The sequence below is a fragment of the Sus scrofa genome, chromosome 3 (assembly GCF_054392235.1).
Source record: "Sus scrofa isolate SSC_HxYL_T2T_F1_AM1 chromosome 3, Sscrofa_HxYL_maternal_Yorkshire_Landrace_v2.0, whole genome shotgun sequence".
NCBI lineage: Eukaryota > Metazoa > Chordata > Mammalia > Artiodactyla > Suidae > Sus > Sus scrofa.
In genome coordinates, this window is record NC_139385.1 from 64161333 (window position 1) to 64184437 (window position 23105).

Genomic DNA, 23105 nt, shown 5'->3' on the forward strand with positions numbered 1-23105 from the left:
TTTGGAGTGCAAAGGTCTCCGGCTTCTTCTGGCACCTCTCTGGGTGCCAGCCCTCCAACAAGTTAGACGCCCTGTCTAAGCTGCTTTCTCCACTGTAACAGGAGGGCAATAATTGTATGTCTCTCACAAGACTGTTGGGAGGATAAAAGCGCAGTTAAGTGTAAAGGGTCTTATAAACTATAAAGTGCTAGACATGCCTCTTGTGAATGAGTGTCTTCTTGGTGTCTGCAGCTACACCACCCAGCAACATCCTTCAACTGGAGAGGCCACAAGTTACCCTGCCCCACCGTGTTTAAGGCATTCATACTTTATCTTCTCAAGCAGACAACCCTTTTGAGTCTAAACCCGTAAGAAGGACACTCCCAAACCAGTTAAACTTGGTCGGATTAAAACGCCTGGAAGCAATTTACAGACACACATGCGCACACACACCCTGAAACAACCCTCCAGGATGACGGCCAAGTTCCCCAAAGATGGATTTGAACAACTTTTACTCCTGCTTCACCCAAGAATTAACCCCCCGCCCCAAACCCACAGATTTAACCGCCGTCGACTTCTTACACAACAAAGTGACAACCAAGGATAACTCTGAAAGACCTCTTGCCGAGAGCCCCACAGGAAAAAGTGCCACAGCCACAGTCGGTCCCCCACCAGAGACCCGGCCCGCACCCCAAAGTCTTCCTACCTGGGCGGCGTGCGGGGAGGCCCGGTGGGGGGCGCCCTGGGAGCCGCGCGGGCATCACCTCCCCGCTCTCCCGACCCGGGCGCGAGCTCCCAGCCAGCTCCGCCCTCACGCCCGGGAAGTGTGGGCGGGCACGGCTAGGGCTCCAGCTCCGGCTCCTCAAGGGCGGGGAGACGGCGGGGACGGCTCCCACCCCACCCCGCCGGAGAGCTGGAGGACTGTCAGCCCCTTCAGGCGCCGCCCACCCCGGTCATCCCCACGGCCCGCGCGCCCCCTGGACTGTGATGGGGCGACCCGGCTACCACCGCTATGGCGGAGGGGGGGCGGGAGCCTGGGCACGACGATGAATGTAGCTCCCGACCCGCTCAGTTCCCAAGCCTCAGACAACTCTCACGCTTCTGTCCCCGAGCCTGACTGTCGGCCAGCCTCCGAGCCTTGTGAACTTGGACGAGTAGAGAACTTCTGCGTATCTCCATTTCCTCTTCTGCGAAAAGAGATCATGAGGGCATCCACCTCTTGGAGGGGTTAGGGTTATTTAAGGACTGATACTGTAAACCAGGGCCGGGTGCAGGGTTGGTATTGGCGTCACCTGTTGCTGCTGTTATGGATAGGCGCCTGGATGGAAAAGCAGCTTAGAGCTGGTAGTGTTGCTACTAGACTTCTCGCCCAGGACGTGTATGTTTTAAAGCTTAAAACCCTTTCCCACCAGCTTGTTTTTAACTCAGAGGAATGCCGTGAGGGTCACACTTTGACCCCATGGCAGTTGACTTGGCTCCAAGCAGTTCTTGCCCTGCCACTCCTGGCCCCTCGCTTGTTTTGAGGACTTCAGGGAGGAGGACCATCCTCCCAGGAGGACATGGGGGTAAATGATGATTGCTTCCTTCCTAAGAGAACACACCACCCCTTCCTGTATCCCTTCCAGGCTGGGCAGGCTGACCCATCCCTTGATATCCCCATCAGAAACTCAAGAATTGAGATAGCCTGGTCTCAGCTGTCCCAGATAATTCTGAGATGGAAGGAAGGATCCCAGAGCAATAGCTCTTCAGCCCTAACACTGCCTTGTGACCTAGCATGATGACCGTTTCTCATTTTTTATTGTATCTGGCTCCAGCACTCCTATGGTTCCTCTTTCTCAGAGGACAGGCTCAAATCTGGGGCCGGTGACACAGTACTATGAGAACTTACTACGTGTCCCATCTCTTAGCATATTCCTATGTAGTGATGATTCTTTAAACCTGGCCCCCACATTAGAATCACCAGGGAGATCTGGACCGCCGGCGCCCAGATCAGTCCATCAGAATGTCGGGGGCTGAGGATCAAACATCAGGATTTTTTAAGCTTCCAGGTGATTCCAACATGCGGCAAGGACTGCAAACAGGGCATCCCTGTAGGAGCTGTGTGTTCAAGCTCCTACAGGGATGCCCTTCATCTCTATCCTCCACCTGAAGCTCCTGTGTCTGTAATGAAACAGTTAATGAAACTAATACAGGTCCACTGCAGATCTAGCCCAGAACTGGGAAACTGTCTTACCACTTATTCAATGAATGTTTTATGAAGTTTACAAGTAGAAAGTAAAATTGATTTGTACAGTAATGTAGAAATTAAAATCACACTTTCCTTTTTATTTTTCTTCATATTCTGATGCTTCCTACCTACCCCTACCCCACTGTTCCTACCCCAACTGTTCCACTAGACACTGGGGCTCCTAGATCCATCTGGGACCCTGAAAGACCTGCCCCCCGCCACGTTATGGGGCCCTTCTCACTTATAACCACTGTTCTCCTGGGACCTTGAATTCACCTCCTGCCTCACTCAGCCATGCAGACCACCTACCCCGGCTTTTCTTCCCTGTTTCCTCTCCAAGGTAACAGATGTTTCCACTTGCCTTGCTCTAGCCTGCATCAGAGACTCACCCTCCATCGCTCTCCACTCCGGTCTCAACATGGCCCAGATGCTCTGAAAGCCTGTGCTTCAGTTCAGAGACCACTTCATGAAAGTGATACCAGGTGTGGCTGACAAAGGCTTATGAGAAACAGAAATGATATCCAGAGCCTGGGACACCTCCTGGAGGGCATGTCCCTCACCAACCTCCCACCTCTGAAACTCTTAATTGGAAGACTCAGCTGTCTGCCACCCAAGCCACCTTCCTTAAGAAAGGCCATGTCCCCTGAGGATTTTCAGTCAGTCACTCTCTCTCTGTCCCCCACCTGCCAAGCTGCTCAGATCACGTGACCTTCTTTGGCGAACTATGTAATAACACACATGAAATAGCATCCTGTTACCTGGTACAGCACATCCTGATCATCTGAAGCCCATGGCCTAGGAACCTCGACGTGTTGAAGGATTGTGCCTGATAGACATTCACACTAGTGTTGAAGGATTGTCCATGATAAATATTCACACTAGTCTTGACAGTTTTAAAGAGGAAGGGTTTATGCGCTTGTTTCCTTGAATTCCTGAAGCCAAAGTGCTGGATTTTCACCTCGAGTTTGTATTATAAAAACCATCAAGTCCATGATTTTGTTTTCTGTGGAAATGTTCATTTGTGCTGGACATTAGATTCCACTTATAAGTGATATTATATGGTAATAGACCTGTGGCTGCCTGGGGGAAGTGGGAGGGAGTGGGAGGGATTGGGAGCTTGGGGTTATCGGGTGCAACTTGGAATGGATTTACAATGAGATCCTGCTGAGTAGCATTGAGAACTATGTCTAGATACTTATATCACAACAGAGTAAAGGGTGGGAAAAAAATGTATACATGTAAGTGTAACTTGGTCCCCATGCTTTACAGAGGAAAAAAAAATAAATTCATAAAAAAAATTAGATTGGAAGAACAAAATTAAAAAAGAGAGAATACCAAAGCCCAATAGTGCAAAGCCAGTTCCTGACTGTCACAGACGACTCCCTCTTTCAATTGAGTTGTTACCAGTGCACAAATGCATGTCAAAAAAACCAAGAAATTTGACAAAAGCCAGTGAATGCACACATGAGTTTTTTTAATCTTATTCCATGTAAAGTTTACCTTAACATATATATAAATATAAATAAATATTAAGCAGAAATAGTATTTCAGGGGAGTGCCTGCTGTAGTGCAGTGGGTGAAGAATCTGACTGCACAGCTAGGGTCAATGAGAGGTGTGGTTTTGATCCCTGGCCCAGGGCAGTGGGTTAAAAGATCTGGCATTGCTGAACCTATGGCTTGGATTCAATCCCTAGCCTGGGAACTTCCATATGAAAAAAAAAAAAAAAATCAGGTTCAGAAGGATGTGGGGAGAGCCATTACATCGTGGCTTGGCAGTTAATGAACCCAACTAGAATCCATGAGGATATGGGTTCAATCCCTGGCTTCGCTCAGGGATCCTGGGTTGTGGTGAGCTGTGGTGTAGGTCACAGCGCAGCTCGGATCTGGTGTGGCTGTGGCTATGGTGCAGGCTGGCAGCTATAGCTTTGATTTGACCCCTAGTCTGAGAACTTCCATATGCAACAGGAGTGGCCCTAAAAAGCAAAAAAAAAAAAAAAAAGGCAAAAAAAGAAGGCTATATTGTCCTATAAAGAATGGAAAGCTATTGTGCTATTTTCCCACCCAGAGGAAGAGAGTTTACCAGTAGCTAAGAGGAAAAGAAGGAAGATGCCTGGTGTTTACTGACCCTGGAAGGTCGCTGAGAGGTGGCCCAGTGCCTGCCCTTCTCCACATCCACCAAACAAGAGAGACCAGCCTTCTCATGAGAGAGGAGGCGATGGGACCCTGGAAGACAGGGGCACCACTGGATTCCCAGTGGTGTAACCCTGGACATCACTCATGTCATAGCAAAATGTCTGAGCTCCAGCATGCTGAGCTCTGGTGCCAAGGGGCAGCAGAACTGCCTGGGCCTTAGGACAGGCTGCCTCACAAAATTCAATGCATCCCCTAAGTGTTCAGAGTCCCAGATGCTTGAAGGGGACTTTAATTTTTTTTTTATTCTTATTTCCCCAATACAAATTTTTTTCTACTGTATAGCATGGTGACCCAGTTACACATACTTGTATACATTCTTTTCTCTCCCATTATCATGCTCCATCATAAGTGACTAGACACAGTTCTTAGCGCTACACAGCAGGATCTCATTGCTAATCCATTCCAAAAGCAATATTTTGCATTTACCCCAGACTCCCAGCCCATCCCACTCCCTCCCCCTCCCCCTTGGCAGCCACAAGTCTATTCTCCAAGTCCATGATTTTCTTTTCTGTGGAAAGGTTCATTTGTGCCCTATATTATATGGTGATATCATATGGTATTTGTGATATCATATGGTATTTGTCTTTTTCTTTCTGACTTACTTCACTCAGTATGAGAGTCTCTAGTTCCATCCATGCTGCTGCAAACGAAAGGGACTTTAGAGGCACTGAGCCTTTGCATTTGGGAACAGCATGATCCCAGCCAAGGACTATAAGTCCAAAGGATGACTTATGGACAGAACCCCTCCCTGGACATCAGGACAAGCCACACACCATCCACGGCCATCCACCTCCACCACCTCTGCAGAACTCCAGCCCAGAAAGGAAAGGCCATTTGGAGAGAGAAAAATTCTAAATAGATCATGCTGCTACCCACAAAGAGACTGAGTCTTTTACCCAGGGAGACTAAACAACTTTGCTTTGGCAAGGTTTTTTTTTCTGGCTTCAGATGGAAATGAGGATTCATGAGCTAAGGTGCCTTCAGCTGTGGAAAAAAAATAAAAAATTATTACATGTGGCACACAGGGCCTCTGTGATTCTGGCTACGCTTATTTTTTATTTATGGAACTGCCAGTAACTGTTCACAGAACCAGAGCGTTCCCTGAGACAGATTTAAAAACCGCTGTCCTAGATGGACTTCCTTCTATGGCCTCGTTTTTTTGGCTCCTTTCACACATTTTCCATCCCCTGACCTCCAAATAACCACTTTTTAGATCTGTGTCTCTTCCTACCTCCCATCACTGCAATTTCTCAGTTTTAATCAGCTGAATGTTCTCCCTTTCTCTAAGCAGTTTTATGTGGGCTCCTGTTATCCTCCTTCTACTCAAGTTCCTCTGATTTTTTTTAAGACCTTTACCCATCAGGCATCCACGTGTGCACTAAGAGATGAGAGCTGGGGAGAAAGTATAAAATATCATAAGACTTCCACAGACAATAAACTATGCCTTAACCTCCTTTGCAGGGGAAGAAGAAAAGACAGACATGGCAGGCAGCCCTGCCAACTCTTAATTCTAATTTCAGCTTTCATGTTGCTCAGTGAATGCAAATGACCACAGAGGCTTCTTGGACCTGATTTTTCCCACATTAACACAGAAAGAGCACAGTAAGTTCCTGAGGCCAATAGACTAGTAACTTTCAAGAACTGGTAACACTTAACAGAACTGGACTAGTGGTCCCTCTCTTATACCAGCTGTTTTTGGTCTGATGATTGCTTCAACACACAAAACAAAAGCCCCAATAGTCAAACCATTCATCACCATCCAAAGGCAGCTGTCATCGACCTTCCTACATCATCCAAGAAGAGCTGATTGAAACCTTAGTCATATGCTAGACACATAACAAAAGTTCTGCTTTCATTAAACACAGTTGTTGTTTTTTTTCTTTTGTTTTGGGTTTTGCTTTTTAGGGCAGCACCCGTGGTATATGGAAATTCCCAGGCTAGGGGTCGAATCAGAGCTGCAGCTACCAGCCTACACCACAGCCACAGCAATGCGGGATCCCAGCCACATCTGTGACCTACACCACAGCTCATGGCAATGCTGAATTGTTAACCTACTGAGCAAGGATCCAGGATCGAACCCTCATCCTCATGGATACTAATTGGGTTTGTTTCCTCTGAGCCACAAAGGGAACTCATTAAATGCAGTTTTAAATCTAATAATTCTTTATTTGTAATTCCCACCATCTTTGGTTCTCTGCAAGTTTCTGTAATTCGTCCCTCAGTTTGTCACTTTCCCTATTCCCCAAGCACCTTCCAAAATCCGGATTTTCACATTGCATGCAACTCTTTGATCCTTTCTGAACATAACTGCCAATTTATTTTCCCTAAGTAGTTTGTGTTGAATACGGTTGTTGTGTAGATTAAAGATGGCTGAAAACCTGTCACTCCTCCTCTAATTAAGAGGCAAAGTCTGATTTTCCTCCCTTTGAATCAGTGACTTACTCAACCAATTCCAACCAACAGGATGAGGTGGAATTGGCATTCTGGGACTTTTGACACAAGGTCATCAAAAACCTTGTCGCTTCTTCCCAGGCCTCTTGGTACACTAATTCTTGGTGCCCAAAGCAGCCTAACAAGAAGTATCACTCTCCTGAGACTGCCACACTATTAGAAACCCTAAGCCACATGGAGGCCAACATGGATGCACTCCAGTCCACAGCCCCAGCTGACCGCCAGCGTCTACCCCAGCCGTGGAAGCGCCAGCCATCTTGGATCTTAAGCCAATCAACTCTAGTCAGCTTCTATCACAGGAGAGGCCCCAAAGGAGAACTACCCAGCTGAATCCCATCAAACCACAGAACTATGAGAGATAATAATAACCGTTGTTAGATTCTAGCATGATAATAGACAAAGCAATGACCACACTCAGGAATGCTCACGATTCTCCATGGCCTGTCCTGACTATATAGAGTCAGCCTGGCATGTGAGATCACTCAAAATTAAAATGACATCTATCCCCGGCATCACCTCTGAACAATACCCAGGTACGGAGTTCCTTAAGATTATTGATATGACTTTCTCACCAGAAAATAAAGAAAAAATGAGAGTTATGAAATGGTCAAGTAGATTTAGCTTTCAAAATACTATTTTGAGTAAAAGAAGTAGCTATAACTTCATACTTTTCAGCAAATGCTCACTGCAAGAATGATTAGAAGAATGATTATTTTCTAGGGTTGTTACTCAATAATTTCCCAAGAAATAGCGCAGCCCATGAGAACTAAGCCTCTGACAGCAAAAATATCCGCAAGAGTAAGAACAGACCATGCCGTCTGACAATAGAAGCAGAAGGAAAATCTGGGCAGACTCCAGAGTACCATAGCTATTGAATCATTAAAATCATTTCCCCCAAATCCAAATATGACCTTAAGATTTACCCATTCCTTCCTCTCGTTTTTCCTAAGAACAAACAATTTGGCAACACCTCAGCAGCTGGTGAGCTGCTATCCAACAGTAATTACCCTTCTCCATCACTGCTCTGAGGGTGGTTGAAAGCTGGGTCCAAGGGTTGGCAGAAGAGGCCATAGTCCACTGATTCCTTCTTGCCTCTTACATCCTTATTAGTAAATCACTAAATTAAGAGCCTTGATTTTGGGAGCTAAGCTGTCCCAACTCTGGAATGGTTAGACCTGATGATAGCCCAGCTTATGTTCTAGAACAAAGCCGGTGTTGTCCTCAGAGGAGGCCAGTGCCACTGGGTCTTGAATCCTCCTGAGGGTGACAGGAATAGAAGCCTATGATCTCAATTCCCCCAAGAATAGCAGAAAGATTCAGGATCCAGACCAGACCAGGCTAAGGCCAAAGACACAGAAAGTCCCCTGAGTCGTGACCTGTGCCAGGGCTCTCAGGAAATGGCTCCAAAGAGTCCCTCTCATGTTCCTCTAGATCCATGCTATCCAATACAGGTAACCTCTAGAAACATGAAGCTATTTTAATTAATAAAAATTGTATAAAGTTAAAAATTCACTCCCCAGCTGCACTAGCCATATTTCAGAAGCTAAATACCCACTCATCAATAGGGGCTGCCATACTGAACCCACAGCTATAGAACACTCCCATCCCAGCCAAATGTCCTACTGACATTGCTACTCTAAAGCCTAGACAATTCAGGGCCTCTGGAATAGGGGTCCACCTCTGGCAAGCTAATTTTCTTCCAGAATGGAGCATCTGCTCATTTTAAAGCTGTACCTGAGCAAGAATCCTCTTAACACCTTCCTCTTTCTTTTAAATCATCCAGGTCATCATTTGGTCTGCTTTTTTGGCTCAGCTCAGTCATATCTACTCACACCTTCCCTCAATAGTTCATGTTCTCAGTTTGTATAGTATTATATTACTTTACTTTCATCACCATAATGCTTTGTCTATAACAGTTTCACATCTGTGCTGTTTATTTTTCTAGTAAATATCAATATAAAATCTTTGGGGATAGGCCCATTTATTTGGGGAGGGGGGAATCTCTCCATCTTGTCCTCAAACACTAATATACAACATATCAATATCCTTATGTCAGAGTTCCTGTCATGGCTCAGGGGTTACAGACCCTACTAGGATCCATGAGGATGCGGGTTCGATCCCTGGCCTCCTTCAATGGGTTAAGGATCCGGCATTGCCGTGAGCTATGGTGTAGGTCACAGACGCAACTCAGATCTCACACTGCTGTGACTGTGGAGTAGGTCAGCAGCTGCAGCTCCGATTTGACCCCTAGCCTGGGAACCTCCATATGCCGCATGTATGGCCCTAAAACAAGACAAAAAAAGATCCTGATGTCAAAAGAAGTCAATGGACCAGCTAAGGATGAGGGTATAAGGAATTTTTATGGTAAGTATCACCCCAAACTCCCACTATCCTGCAATGAATCCTAGCATAGGCAACACTGTGGCCCCTACACAGGCTCATAAAATCAGCAACAAAATATTTATTATCTTTCAATTTTGAAAAATAACAGATTTTAATGAAATTATAACTCTAATAAAAGTATAAAACCTAGTAATGAAATTATAAAATGAAATTATAAGACCTTAGTAATGAAATAATAAAACCTTAAAACACTCTACATTTTTGTCATTCCTTTTTATAATTCTTTAAGAAATAATCCTTATGGTACTTTGCTCTGTTGCTCTGACAGATTAACCATGTGCTTCCCAAGTAACTTGATGACTTCCCAACTAAATCTGATCTTGAAAATGATGACACAGAGAAACAGTCACAGAGAGAAGGTGCCCGAGGAAAAGAGGAGTAGTTGCACACCCAGAACCCATGCTTTCCTAAGAGCAGGAGGAGCAGGTCCCAGTGAACACGATTTTGAATGCAGAGGAAAGCCCTAAGTTTCCTGGGATAAGACTTTTCTTCCTATATGTCTTCAGAAAAGGAAAGAATCTCAGTATTAAAGTGGTGATGGTTCGAAAGGATTAAGTGCTTTTTCTGCTTTCTTTGCTTCATGTACACAAGTGGTGAAGTAGGTACCTAAAAGACCCTATAAAAGCCAGCAATTTGGGGAAAACTCTGAAACAGGCTCTGCAGAGAGAGCAGCGTACACCAAGGAGGGCAGGGAACAGAGGCCACAGACAAGCCCAGTGCCAAGCCCACCATGGCTCAGGGCAAGAGAGCTCCCATCACTACCACTTCATGCACTAATCTGGTAATGTCTTTTGTCTAATTTATCCCTAAGGTTTTCATTACTGAACCTATTATAGAGGGTATTGCTTTTACATTTCAGTTCCTGAATGTTCATTGCTAGTGTATAGAAATACAACTGATATTTGTACATTGACCTTGTGACACCCAAACTCCCTGATTTAGTTCTAGCAGCTTTTTCACAGATCCCACGGGATTTTCTACAGAGACCACCATGGTATCTGCAAATAAGGAGTGCTGTGTTGGGAGTTCCCATCATGGCGCAGTGGAAACGAATCTGACTAGGAACCATAAGGTTGCAGGTTCGATCCCTGGCCTTGCTCAGTGGGTTAAGGATCCAGCGTTGCCGTGAGCTGTGGTGTAGGTCGCAGACATGGCTCGGATATTACGTGGGTACCTGTGGTATAGGCCGGTAGCTGTAGCTCCAATTCAACCCCTAGCCTGGGAACATCCATAGGCTGCAGGTGTGGCCCTAAAAAGACCAAAAAAAAAAAAAAAAAAAAAGATGCTCTTCTTCTCTTCCAATCTAAATGCCTCTTTTCTTGGTTTTTTACACCAGCTAGATCTTTTACTATAATGATGAACAGGAGTGAGGAAAGTGGCTATTTTTGCCTTATTCCTGCTCTTAGAGGAAAGCTTTCAGTCTTTCACCATCAAGTATGAGGTTAACTGTAAATCTTTCTTAGATGTCCTTTATCAGTTTGAGGAAATGTACTTAGGTTCCTAATTTTCTGAGAATTTTTATCAGGAATAGATGTTGGATTTTGTCAAATGCTTTTTCTGCATCTATTGGGATGATATGTGGAAGACAATGCCACTTTGTCTACTAGTATTTGTTTAAACAGTCCAAGTGTCTGAAAATTATGAGATTTTCCAGCCTGGCTGTAGGAATAGAAATTATTCCCAGCCTTGGGAATACTATTTTATATACTATTTTATTTATCCTTTCAGGGGGTGCTTTTTCTGGCCTCAGGTAGTTTCCTCTTTCATATGTGTGGATTGGTACTCTGCTGAATTCTTAAAGGAGACCCTCTGCAGATCTAAAGTTCTCTTTTGTTGTGTCTTCCTCTCCTCTTGTGTCCTTCATGTCAACTGTAGCTGCCTTGGTCTCCCTTGGCTCTCAGCTCTATTCTCTATCTTACCCATTCAAGAAGTTTGCTGAACTCTGTCTGGATCCCCTTTCCCTGGGGAATTGGCCGGCCCCCCCCCCTCCCATGGCCTGAAAACTCTCAAGTCAGTGGACAGGTGCAGTCATAAGACACACCTCATTTGTTTCCTGCTCCACAGGGATCACTGTCCTGCACTGGCTGATGTCCAGTACCTTAAACATCCTGGTTTCATGTATTTTACATCACGCTTTTTGTTATCTCTAGTGAGAAAGTAAATTGATGCCCTATGACTCAATCTTGGGTTGGCAGCAGAATTCTGCTACACAGTTTCTGAAGTTCATAAATATGACAGTTGGCAACCATGTCTAAAAATTTTTATCCATCTCAATTTTTTTCTCTTAATTTTAGTTGGAGATAATTTTGAAATATTTATAAAACATACCCCAGAATTAATAAATGCCAGCCAAGACCAAGACTTTTGAGGAAGGAAGGAGACTCTGAGTGTTGTCAAGTAAAAGAAAGCCTGGCAATTGTCAGGTCAGAGAGGCAGAGAGATCCATTGTGAGGCACCATCATGAAGAGAAAAACACCCAGGTTGTACCATTGGGAAAAGAAAGGAAAGAACAGTTGTGACAGAAGGACAGGAAAGAAGACAGGAATGGAAGAGAAAATGAGGGAGAGAAGGAGGGAGGGAAAGAAGAAAGGAAGGAGAGATGGGAATTGTCTATCTCCAGGTTTGCCAAACCCAAGAATGTTGAAGGAAGAATTATCAGGAATCAGGATCGATTTGAATACAGGCATCGGATGGGAGACATTGAGAGGAAATTGTAAGACTTGAAAAAAAGATTGTTAAAGAGAAAAAGATATCTGACATTGGTGGTTCTCAAGGGTCCCTGAGACCCTTCCAGGGGGTCCACAATGTCAAAACCACTTGGATACCAATTCACAGATGGTCTGTGCCTTTCCCACACAGTCTCTCACAGGTGTACTATGGACTTTTCCAGAGGCTACATCATGTATAACATCTCAGAGGTTGAATGAAACTACAGATATGAGAATTCCTCTGTCTTCTGTTGAGTCAAATATTAAGGGGATTTTCAGACAGTGTAAACAGTGGAAGACAATGCCACTTTTCTAACGTTTCTGTTTGTTTTAAAAAATCAAATCATTTTATAAAATGATTAACTTATGTTAACAGGTAATGAAGTTACTGTTATTTTTAAATGATCAATAAAACGTCATTTTAAAAGTTGTTTTCATTTCTAAAACAGTTGATATCAATAGTTAGCCCACGTAAGCAAATCTCTTTAAAGTTCACAATCATTTTTAAGAGTAAAAAAACCTTACATCAAAGGCTTGAGAACTTCTGTTCTACATGAAGCTCTGGCAGTGCTCTAGAAACTGCCATGTAGTTGAGGGAAACATCTTCGAAGCAGCAAGGACCAAGGACAGATCAAGAGGTCAGAAGGGAACATGACCCCCCACCACCTGCTTCACCTGTTACCCAGATTTTGAAACAGAATTTCACTGAACAGCAACCCCTCTAAGCCTCACCCAGTAGGAACCACGTCTCAGCTCACCACTGCCATCTTAACAGCTCTATTAGGTTATACAGGTCCCACCCTGAGTTCCTCAAAGGGTATGCAAAATAGCCAGTACCATTTACAGTTTTCTTCACCACCATGTTCTTAACTGTTCATCTGACCCAAGCCTAGTGACTGATCATTTATGTAGGAAGGAGCTGTACAAGTATCATGCACATATTATGTGTCTGACAATGAGTTAGATGCTTTAATAGGACATCCATTTAATGCTCACCATGCTATGAGCAATACCACCATCCTCTTGTTTTATATGCAGAAACAGACATTCCAGCGATCTTAAGGAACTCACCTAAAATTATCCAGTGAGTAGCATAAACAAACTAGAACTTAGCTCACTCTCCAAAGACGATGGACTTTCTCAGCCACATGGCTGTCCACTGCTCCACGACTTTGCTGTGGCGGCGTTGCTTGTAAAGTAAAAAACAAAACAAAACACCCTAAAACACAGAGGAGCTGGGAGGTCTGCTTTCCAGAACAAAAGGGGTATAGTCTGGTGGTTCTGAGTATAGACAGTGATGGTTCTGAGTGCCAGTACATCCAAGCTGGAGGAGGGCTGAGCAAGTCATGGCTTCTCTGTCACTCGGTTTCCTTGACGGTAAAATAATGTTCTTAACAGTCCCCACTTTACTGGGTTGTTTTGAGGACTGAATAAGTTACTATGTAAAAAGCATTTAAACACTGTCTGACACACACATAGTCAGCAGTAGAGATAATCATTACTTGCCATACATGAGTTACAATAATTCACTCAAGTAATTCACTCAAGCTCTTTGAATCTATGGAATGGGTATAAAAACACCTGCTCCGTTACATTACAGTGTTACTGAGAAACTTACACATAGTGAATTACCTGAGAGTATTTTAACTGAATAATATTACACAAGCAAGTATTTCTGAAGCTTTATTAGACACAAACTCCTAACATTATGTCATTTGGGAATAGGGAGTCTTCCAGTAAAGAGTGGGTCGATATTTCTGGCTAAAAGAGTATATATACTAATCACAGCTGATAAGTTCCTCATTCCAAAAACACCAGCCAAGACCACATTTAAAAATACAGAGTTTTTCTGCACAAATACTCCAGTCTAAAGTAATCAGGTGTGAAATGTACAAATAACTTGATCCCCATGTGATAAGAATCAATACCATGAAAAGCTCTCAGGAACTTAAATCCAAACAGCACTCAAAGACCACGAAGGGCTTCAAGGAAACAAAATGTTGGTTTGCAATCAAAAGTTTCTCAACATCGCTTATGCAAACTCAGAAATGTAATTATTGCCATGCTGAAGTGGTTCTGTTTCTCTTCATTTTTCATTGTTAAAGTTTTACCCAAACTTGAATCATTTCCTGTATTAACAACTGCAACATCTCTTTCCCGTTCTTCCTACACTGCTGAACCCCCAATCTCCACTGCTAAAGAAATTCCCCTCCTCCTTGCCCAACAGACATCCCAGGCCATGAGATGTCAGATGCACATGAGATGTCACACACACACGTTTCACCCTACTGAAGTCCCTACTAGGTGCTTCACAGCATGTGTCACCACCTAACTTACTGTATATATTCCTTTGTGATCTTGTTTATCAACCACAGATTTCTACTAGAATGTGGGTATCATGAGGATAGGATTTGGGCCCATTTTATTCACTGTCCTGTTATCATTGTCTAGAAGAAAGCCTGGCATGTGGTAGATGCATTTGAAATTATTTAATGAATGTATCAATCAATCATTTAACATGGAGCTCCCTTGTACTTGCCCTCAGTAGTTTTCATCCCTTCCACTTAATACTTCATCTTCTTTGCCCAACTCCTACCCCAGCCATCTTCAGTTCCCTCAGTCATCTTTGTTTCATCTCACCATGCACCATCCACAAACATGCAGGTCTTGAATTTCAGGACAAGTTTCCTGGACTGGATCCTTCTAACAATCAGCAGGGAGCTGATTCAGCCCATGGGACATCAAAGGATGGAGACCTGAGCAACGTGCTTCTCACCCTTAACAAAGTGGGGCAACGAGCAGAGCAGAGAAAGCTGAAGTCCGAGTCACCAGCCAGCCACCTCCAAGGTAGCCCCAGTTAAAGGCCCAGAAGAGAAGTGTGTGAGGAGCTCAGACCAGTTGCCCCCAGTCCTGGCTTGCCTTCTGGGCTGGCAAGTGGGCTGGGAAGAGAACTGACACTGTGGATGCTATTTACTGAAGATGGCTCCTTCAAACCGAGGCTGGACAGCCACTGGCCCCTGATATGGAAAGGGGACCTGGAGAATCAGAGAGGGATTCCTGGGTCCGAGCGCCCCACACCTGGCTGTGCCCTGGAATCTCCTGGACCTTCTAGAGTCCTGCCTCCTGAGAAGATCTCTGGAGATGGTGCTTGGGATTCTGCAAGTTTAAAGAGCTACCACCTGCTCCTCACACCAACACGTGGTAACCAACAAGCTGAGAAGACCACGAAGGGCCTTTCCAACCCATGACTATGAGATTCCAAGCCCTCCAGAGAGGCAGGACATGTCCCAGGGGAGTTTTAGTATGGGTAGAGGGACTCTGGTTTGCTGTGTTTGGGAGAATGCCTTGTTTCGGGAACAGAAGTTGGCGCTTCTAGAAGTCCCACAACACCCAGAATGGCACCACACAACAAATCGTCCCCCACCCTACCAAACTTTCAAATATCCCATCAGACCTGAATGTAGGTAAAAATCTGAGTCTGGGGCCTAACTCTGATATTCACAGAAACACAAAGCTTTTTTTTTTTTTTAAGTTTTATTGAAGTATAGTGGATTTACAAAGTTGTGATAATTTCTGCCCAACAACAAAGTGACTCAGTTATACATGTCCACACATCCATTCTCTTTCAGATCCTTTTCCCACATAGATGATCAAAGAATATTAGGTAGAGTTCTCTGTGCTACACAGCAGATCCCTCTGTACCTCAGTGTGCATATGCCAGTCCCAAACCCCCAGTCCATCCTACCCCCACCCCCTGCGACCTGTCCCCTTTGGTAACCCGAAGATTTTCAAAGTGTGTGAGTTAAACCAAAAAGTATTTTTGTACAGTTTTAATATATATGTTGAATTTTCCAGAACTGCTGATACCATGAAAATTGTGGGCACATAAAAATTTGTTTTCTCTGGAATTAAAAACAAAAATTTTTCCCCACAAGACAAATCAGATGACTGAAGGCTATGCCCCTCATGATATTTAAATCTCCAGAGAGGCACAGACTGCTTCCATCTACATTTGCAGCTGTCACATTACAGGCTCGTCTGTGTGCATCTGTGCATCTGATGGCTGCTTCTGTCTCCCAGCTCAGCAGTACCCATATCTGTCCATGCTGAACTGAATATGGAATATCTTCTCCTTCACATTACACTTAGTGTAATATAGTTACATATTTAATATAATCTGGGGGTAGGTGATGTTATCAATGAATTCCATTAGAGGAGAGGAAAGGGTATGCTATAAAATACATATTCAAAAAAGAGCACTGAGTCTGTTAAAGTTAAGAACCACTGATCTAAACCGCTTAACTCATCCCTCAGAACAAAGCTACAACTCAGTCATAAGAAAGAATGAAACAATGTCATCTGCAATAACATGGATGGACCCAGAGATGACCACACTAAGTGAAGTCAGACAGAGAAAGACAAATATTATATCACTTACATATGGAATCTAAGAACAATGATTCAAATGAACTAATTTACAAAATAGAAATAGACCCACAGACATAGAAACAAACTTATGGTTACCAAAGGGGAAAGGGATGAAAGGATAAATTAGGATTTGGGGGTTAATATATACACACTACTATACATAAGATAGATAAACAACAAAGAACTACTGTGTAGCACAGGGAACTATACTCAATATATTGCAGTAACCAATAATGGAAAAGATTCTGAAAAATTAAAAATTAAAGAATCTGAAAAAATTTTAATTAAAAACTTAAAAATCTCAAAAAATATATAGTATATATATAACTGAATCACTTTGCTGTACACATGAAATTAACACAACACTGTAAATTGACTGTGCTTCAACTTTTAAAAATGGTTAAAAACCTCTTAACTCATTCCTCAGAATAAAGCAACAAGTTGGAGAAATAAACACTATTTTCTTTGGCTCATCCTTATTGTCTGCTTGCTCACCTTTGACTTTTCCCATTCTTCATCCAGGGTCTGTGTTCTATTCAGTAATAAATCTTCGAGCAGAACTATTTCAAACTCTCGTAGCATCCCAAACAGTCACCAAAGAGGTCTCTTTTTATAAACAGCCCTCTGGGAGATCCTCTCTGCTGTACTCAGCTTTCCTTTCGAGGCACAGATAATGTGAGCATTCTTTTTAGAACTTATTTTTATTATGTGAACTCGACTTTGGCATTTTACAGCCAAGATCACAAGAAGGGCTTGACTCCGCCCCACAGGCTGACACTCCTGAGCAATAAGCTCCTCTAGGACTGGATGCTCTTACCATTTTGTGCTTCTCCTTTTTAAACAGCTCCCTTATTTCCACCCCTCACCAGAGGGCCACAGTGTACTCTCCAGAGGGCCACACTGGCTGCTAAATGTGACTGGATTCCGAACCCACCATTGTGACTGCTCTCGGCACATGTCAGACACATTTCCCTTTGCTTTCTTGGGGAGCCCTTGGTTCAAGAAATAATAATGAGGTCACCAAGACCTGTAACCAAGGAGAATATGAAACAGTGTACCAAACTACATCCCAGCTAAGAATTATTCTTCATGCAGAGATGATGAGAGGAAAGTTGCAAGAGCGGATCCTCCAGTGTGGTTTTCCTACCAGGTTGTTCTACAGAGAGAAGACAGCACCTGCTAAATGATTAGTAGGTTCTAGGTAGCTGGGGAGCAGTTGAGAAAGAGCTTCCAAGGGGTCCTCCCATCCATCAGCCTCCAGAGCTTTGTGGGTGGCCATTCTGCCATCTTCCTCTCCATCCTCCACAAAACTTTCCCTGCCTCGATAGTGGGGGTTGAATCTCAGGGCTTTACTTAGATGACCTCACCCAGTAGATCCCCTTTCCTCTCCGCCTCCCTCTTTCCATCATTTCCTACTCTTCCTATTCTTCCTCTCCCTCTACAACTTTTTCCAAGTCTCATTTCTTGCTCTCCATCAACCAAGAAAGACCCATATGAGACACTACCCATTTTCTATATTTTCTTGGAATTGTACCAGTATGCCTTAAACTGTAAACTATTTTATTGATGTACCTATGTCAAGTATTGCTATAATTCAGAACAATTCCCCTAGCTCTTTCATTTACCATTAATGGTTACATAAATTCTGCTCTGCTTTATTCACTTTTTAAGCATAAAATTCTGGGAATACTTCACTCCAAAAAACCTAAACGAATTAATAATCCAACTCATATTGCTTCCCAAAGTGAGCTTGAGAATGCTTTTCCCAATAAGATATAAACACAGTTTTACATGTCATAAGTGTAGCATGGCATTGGAACATCTCAGGTGAAATGTTTTTAATTGATGAACAAATGGCATCATACTATATAATCCGCTGAAGCAACATGCCTCGGATTTGAGTGCAAAGTCACCTTAAGGAAAGAGATTGAATGGATTTGACTATTTAACGCAAGGCTGCATTCAGTCTTTCTCCATTTCTATGATGTCTTTGGGTTGGTGTCTACTCAGTGAATGGTGAAGCCCTATTTCCTCCGGGAAGAAAACCAATCCCTGTCCCCATCTCCAGTCTAAAGATGTGGGCCTAAGGATGATACTCTGGGCCATGCTGGTTGGGTCAGGAGTGTGCTCTAGACCCAAAGCTAGAGCATGCACCTTCCTTCTCCCAACGATTTTGCATCTAACCTGAAACACACATCCTCTGAGTCACGGATCAAGTCAGAACAAAGAAGGTGCTGTTCTGCTCTGAAATTCATTTGGGACCTACAGAGTGATTATATTTTCCATTGAATGAACCAGAGATGCAAAGAAAGCCAGTTTTCATAGAAAGAGAAAAGCAGGGAGTGGAGACAAGAAAAGAGAGAGACTCCTTTAGACACTGCCCAGGGACCTCCCAGGGGGCATCCTTGTCCTTGAGACACAGGGGGCACTTTTCAATGCTGACCATTCCTCTCTCTTCTCTCTCTCTCTCTTATTTTTCCTTAAGAGAACTTATTTCAACAAACCCATGGTTCCTACCATTGCCAGCTCCTACAGCTTGTAGTCACCAATATCTGAGTGCCCCTTGCCCTTCTTAGGGAACTTTTTCTTCGATTTCCTTTTCTACTTCATGTCCACTCATTTGTTTTTGTGTGCGTATCTGTGTTTGTGAGCAGACAGGCAGAGACAGAGAGAGAACTAACATGGAAACCCCTGACTTAAGTACAGACGTTTTCAAAGAAAGACATCATTGGCAATCAAACCATTCCTACAAAGAATGCCTGGTGAGCCCCAAGGTATCCTGCAAGATGGCCTGAGTTCTGGATCCACTTGGTCCTTGGGCCTGGTTCTCACTGTACAGACCCAGGAATTCAGACTTTGTGGAGTTTTGCACACATAATGTTCTTATAAAACAGATGCGTAAGTCCAGAATGGAATTTTGACTTGTTAGCTTAAAATCAAACCCATAAGTTCCAAAGTGACAAGCTTTAATTATTTACAGCTTGTTTTTTCCCAGGAAGGACACACTGGGAAACCAAGATAGCATCAGCGGTGTTCTTGGTGATCAAGAAATCAGATGGAAGGGGGTTCCAGCATTTGATGGCATTGGTCTTGGGGGCCTTCATGCTTACTCTGCACCAGCACCTCTCAGGGGCTGTGACCAGTTCTCAGCCTGGGTGGGCACTGTTCCATTTGTCCAAGAGTCCCTGTGTCTTGTTCCATGGCAACCTTGGCTTCTTTTGAGGTGGACACATTCTTTTTCTTTAGCTGTATTCCATTGTCTAGCATGGAAGCCATCCTATTACAATAAAGGTTGTCTAGTCTCATTTATGACTAAAAGGGTGATCTTATGTACTGGGAATTATATTTCTTGAATGTATTAAACAATGTATATTGTTTTATTAATTATTTCTAGTTGCCTGGTAGTTCATATCTTCAAAGGAGAGGCATCTCTTAACTTGGGGAGAGGTAGATGGAGGCTAGAACAAAGAAGGTACTACTCATCTTTGAACTCCAGAATCAAGTTTAAGGCCATGGCCAGGCAACAGCCTAAACTAAGAATCATTAATCATAATATGTGCAATAGGAAAGAAAAAAGATGCTACTGAGTAACTATGACACTTATCCTCTATTGCAAGATGCACTTTCAAGTGTGGTACGAAATGTGCCAGGCTTTGTTGAGAAACAAAAGGGATTTCTTTGGACCTCCTCAAAACTGGGCTTTACTTTTCAAGAGTCAGAGAGGAAGAGTGGACCCACACACCAGAGTGAGCTGTCCTGGACCAGAACAGGGAGGCAGCCCAGGAGGGCAGGCCAGCAGGCCGAGAAAAAGGAGACAGAAGAGCTTAGGTCAAGTCTGGAGGCAGGGAGTTGGGGAGGGAAGGAGGCGGGTAGAAACCTACAGTCACTGGGCTGGTGACCTCCACCCCTTGGGAGAGTTAGGGAGGTGGCAGTTCCTTCAGAGAGGGTGGGCACAGAGTGAGACCCACTTCCGGCTGGGTACAGGAAAATCACAGAGCCAGGGAGCTGCCACCAGCAGAGTGGGAGAAGACACCACTCAGGGTTCCTGAGACCAGGAGACTGGAGTCTAGGGACTTACATCTAGGGAAGCAAGGCCACAGCTGGTGGCTCCAAGCCCTACACGTGGTAAGACCTATCACACTGCAGCAGATACAGGGGACAGAAGGCCACAAGGCCACAAAGACAGGGGTTTCCACCTGACCCAGCAAGATGAGACATCTCCCCAGGGCAGCCAGGCTGGAACCCCTCCCCAACCCCTGCAGATGCTAGAACATCCTGAGGGAGGAGGCCAGAGGGAGCCAGGGGCCATTTCCCAAGAGCTGCTGAGATTTAAAATTAACTGTGACAAGACACTGTAATGCCTGCCCGGGGTTAAAACCTTGACCTGGACCAAACTCGCTGGAACTCATTGATCCTTCCAAGTAGTCATTCGATAAATATTTATGGAGCAAACACCACGCAGCAGGCGGTGCCCCAGGTACTTGGGATGGAGCCAAGAACGAGTCAGACAAAATCCCTACCATGGAGCTTTGTTCTGCAGGCTGTGGGAAGACAATAGAACGTGAACATAATCAAGAAAGGACTAACACAGGATGTGAGAAAGTGGAAATAAGTGTCCACCTCAAGGAGTCTAGGCTTGAGAGCAAAACCATGCCCAGTTACACAACACACACCCCACCTGCACCCTATCCTTGTTTATGCCAAGCTGCTCCCTCTGAAGGACATGGAAGGACAGAAAAATGAAGCCAAGACAAGCCATGCCCTTGAGGACCTGACAGCCCAGCCTGTGTGGTTACACCCAGGCTTCATGGGACAGGAATCCATCCTTTCATTCATTTAGCAAATGTCCACCCAACACTCAGTGAGATGCGTGCCAGGCATCAAGCACTCAACACAGAAAACATTCACAAAACACACACAATCCATACACAGAATGTACACACACAGCAAACACAACACACAAAACCATCACACAACACAAACTAGCAGTCACAGAACATGCAACTAACTACACACACAACATAAACACATACATATCCACAAAATACATCCATAAGACATTCCCACACAAACAACACCCACACACTTACACAACACACACAAGTGCAACACAAAAAAATTATATATATAACAAAAAACACATACATAATATACATATGCAACACACAACACACTCAGATCAACATCAATATACACACAACACACAAGAACACATCTTCACACAACACATACAAAACAGTCACAACATACAATATACACACACAAAAAACACACACAGTCACACACTCACAGAATATACACAAAATATACACGCAGCAAACACAACCCTACATATTAACACAATATACAGACTCACAGGACACACATATCCAATTTCCATGCCAAAATATTTTCAGGTTAAAGCCCCCAGGACAGAGATGCAGGCTGATGGAATCAAATTAGCAAGTGAAAAGTGACCACAAAGAGGTTGGGGGGGAGGGTAGGCAGGAGGCAGGGCTTCTGACTGAGCCACTTCAGGATGACACCATTGTTCACCTGAGTTCCCGCAGGAACCTCCACAGGCTCTGAGGAGGGATTTTTGACCATGAGAGTGGTTTACAACCAAACTCAACCCACACAACCCAGAGCTAGCAGTCTGCGCTTGTGACATAATTTCTTTTAAGACGCTCCAGATTCTGACCCTAAGAGGCCAAGAGGGTACCTACGTCTCTCTCAACACCTGGCACTTCAGGCAAGGTTACAATCGCATTGTGCAACTGTGTCATTTTCCATTCCAGCAGTTAGTCTGATACAATGGCATTGAAAACAATAACCAACTGATGGCACGACATTTATTTTCTAATTTTCAGCAGATCAAAGAAAGTGCAATTTGGTGTTGTTCCATAATGAATATGGAACAACAACAGACAACATAAACTGTTTCAAGAAGGAAAACCCTCTGTGGTCAAAGGCATATCTTTGAAGTGAAGTAAGGAGCTTATGTTTTAACTGGAGGTGTTTGAATTATTGAAAGAAAGGTCCACTCAAAGTTAATGCTTTTACCATTACCCTCTGGTAAATGTTCTCTTTGATCCTGGCTGAGCTGTACACTTATTTTGAGCAATTTAAAAGAAAATATATCATAGATAGATAGATAGACAGACAGACAGACAATCTCACATACGAATTTGATATATAGATTTCTTTTCTTGATACTTTCCAAGCACATTCTTTACCATGACTGTGACAGAAAAGTCCCAGAAGGTAACAGTTCTGGCACTTTTTCAAGGTCTTAATAAATGAGAGTAATTCTTAAAACTCAGGGGCTCAAAGTAAATGTTTTCTGCCCAGCAGCAGCTCCCCCACGCAAATGCTATTTCCAAGAAAACCAAATTACACATCCCCAAGGGACCATACCATCTTGGACAAACACCTACACAAGCAACAAGCTGCTTCAACATCCTCTTTGGAACAAAGTGAGTTTCATCTAAATAAATACACAAGCAGGGAACATGCCAGAAGAAAGTTAGGATGGAGATGGGAAGACAGTTCTGTAGTGTGGAAAAGGGTCTGAAGGGAAGCACAGGCAGCTGCTTAAAGACCTGAGAAGGTGAAGGTAGCACACAGTCACATATGGCAAGCACTTGATTTTATGATGGTCAACTGGGGAACTGAGCCACAAATGTGTGCCGGGAATGCCACAAGCAGCATTAAATGCCTTAGATGCCCTGCCAATC

General features: G+C 43.9%; 1 protein-coding gene across 4 annotated transcripts in view; it reads right to left on the reverse strand.

The window, feature by feature from the left end:
- Positions 1-23105, reverse strand: part of IL1R1 (interleukin 1 receptor type 1) — a 94442-nt gene that overhangs the window by 58851 nt on the left and 12486 nt on the right. For 2 of the 4 annotated variants that reach the window (XM_013995920.3, XM_021087127.2), the window contains exon 1: positions 686-775. The exons of the other annotated variants lie outside the window; for them this stretch is intronic. The gene's annotated coding sequence lies outside the window, so the exon portion shown is untranslated. Of the gene's footprint in view, positions 1-685; positions 776-23105 lie in introns of those variants that run through there. 4 annotated transcript variants of the gene reach the window in all.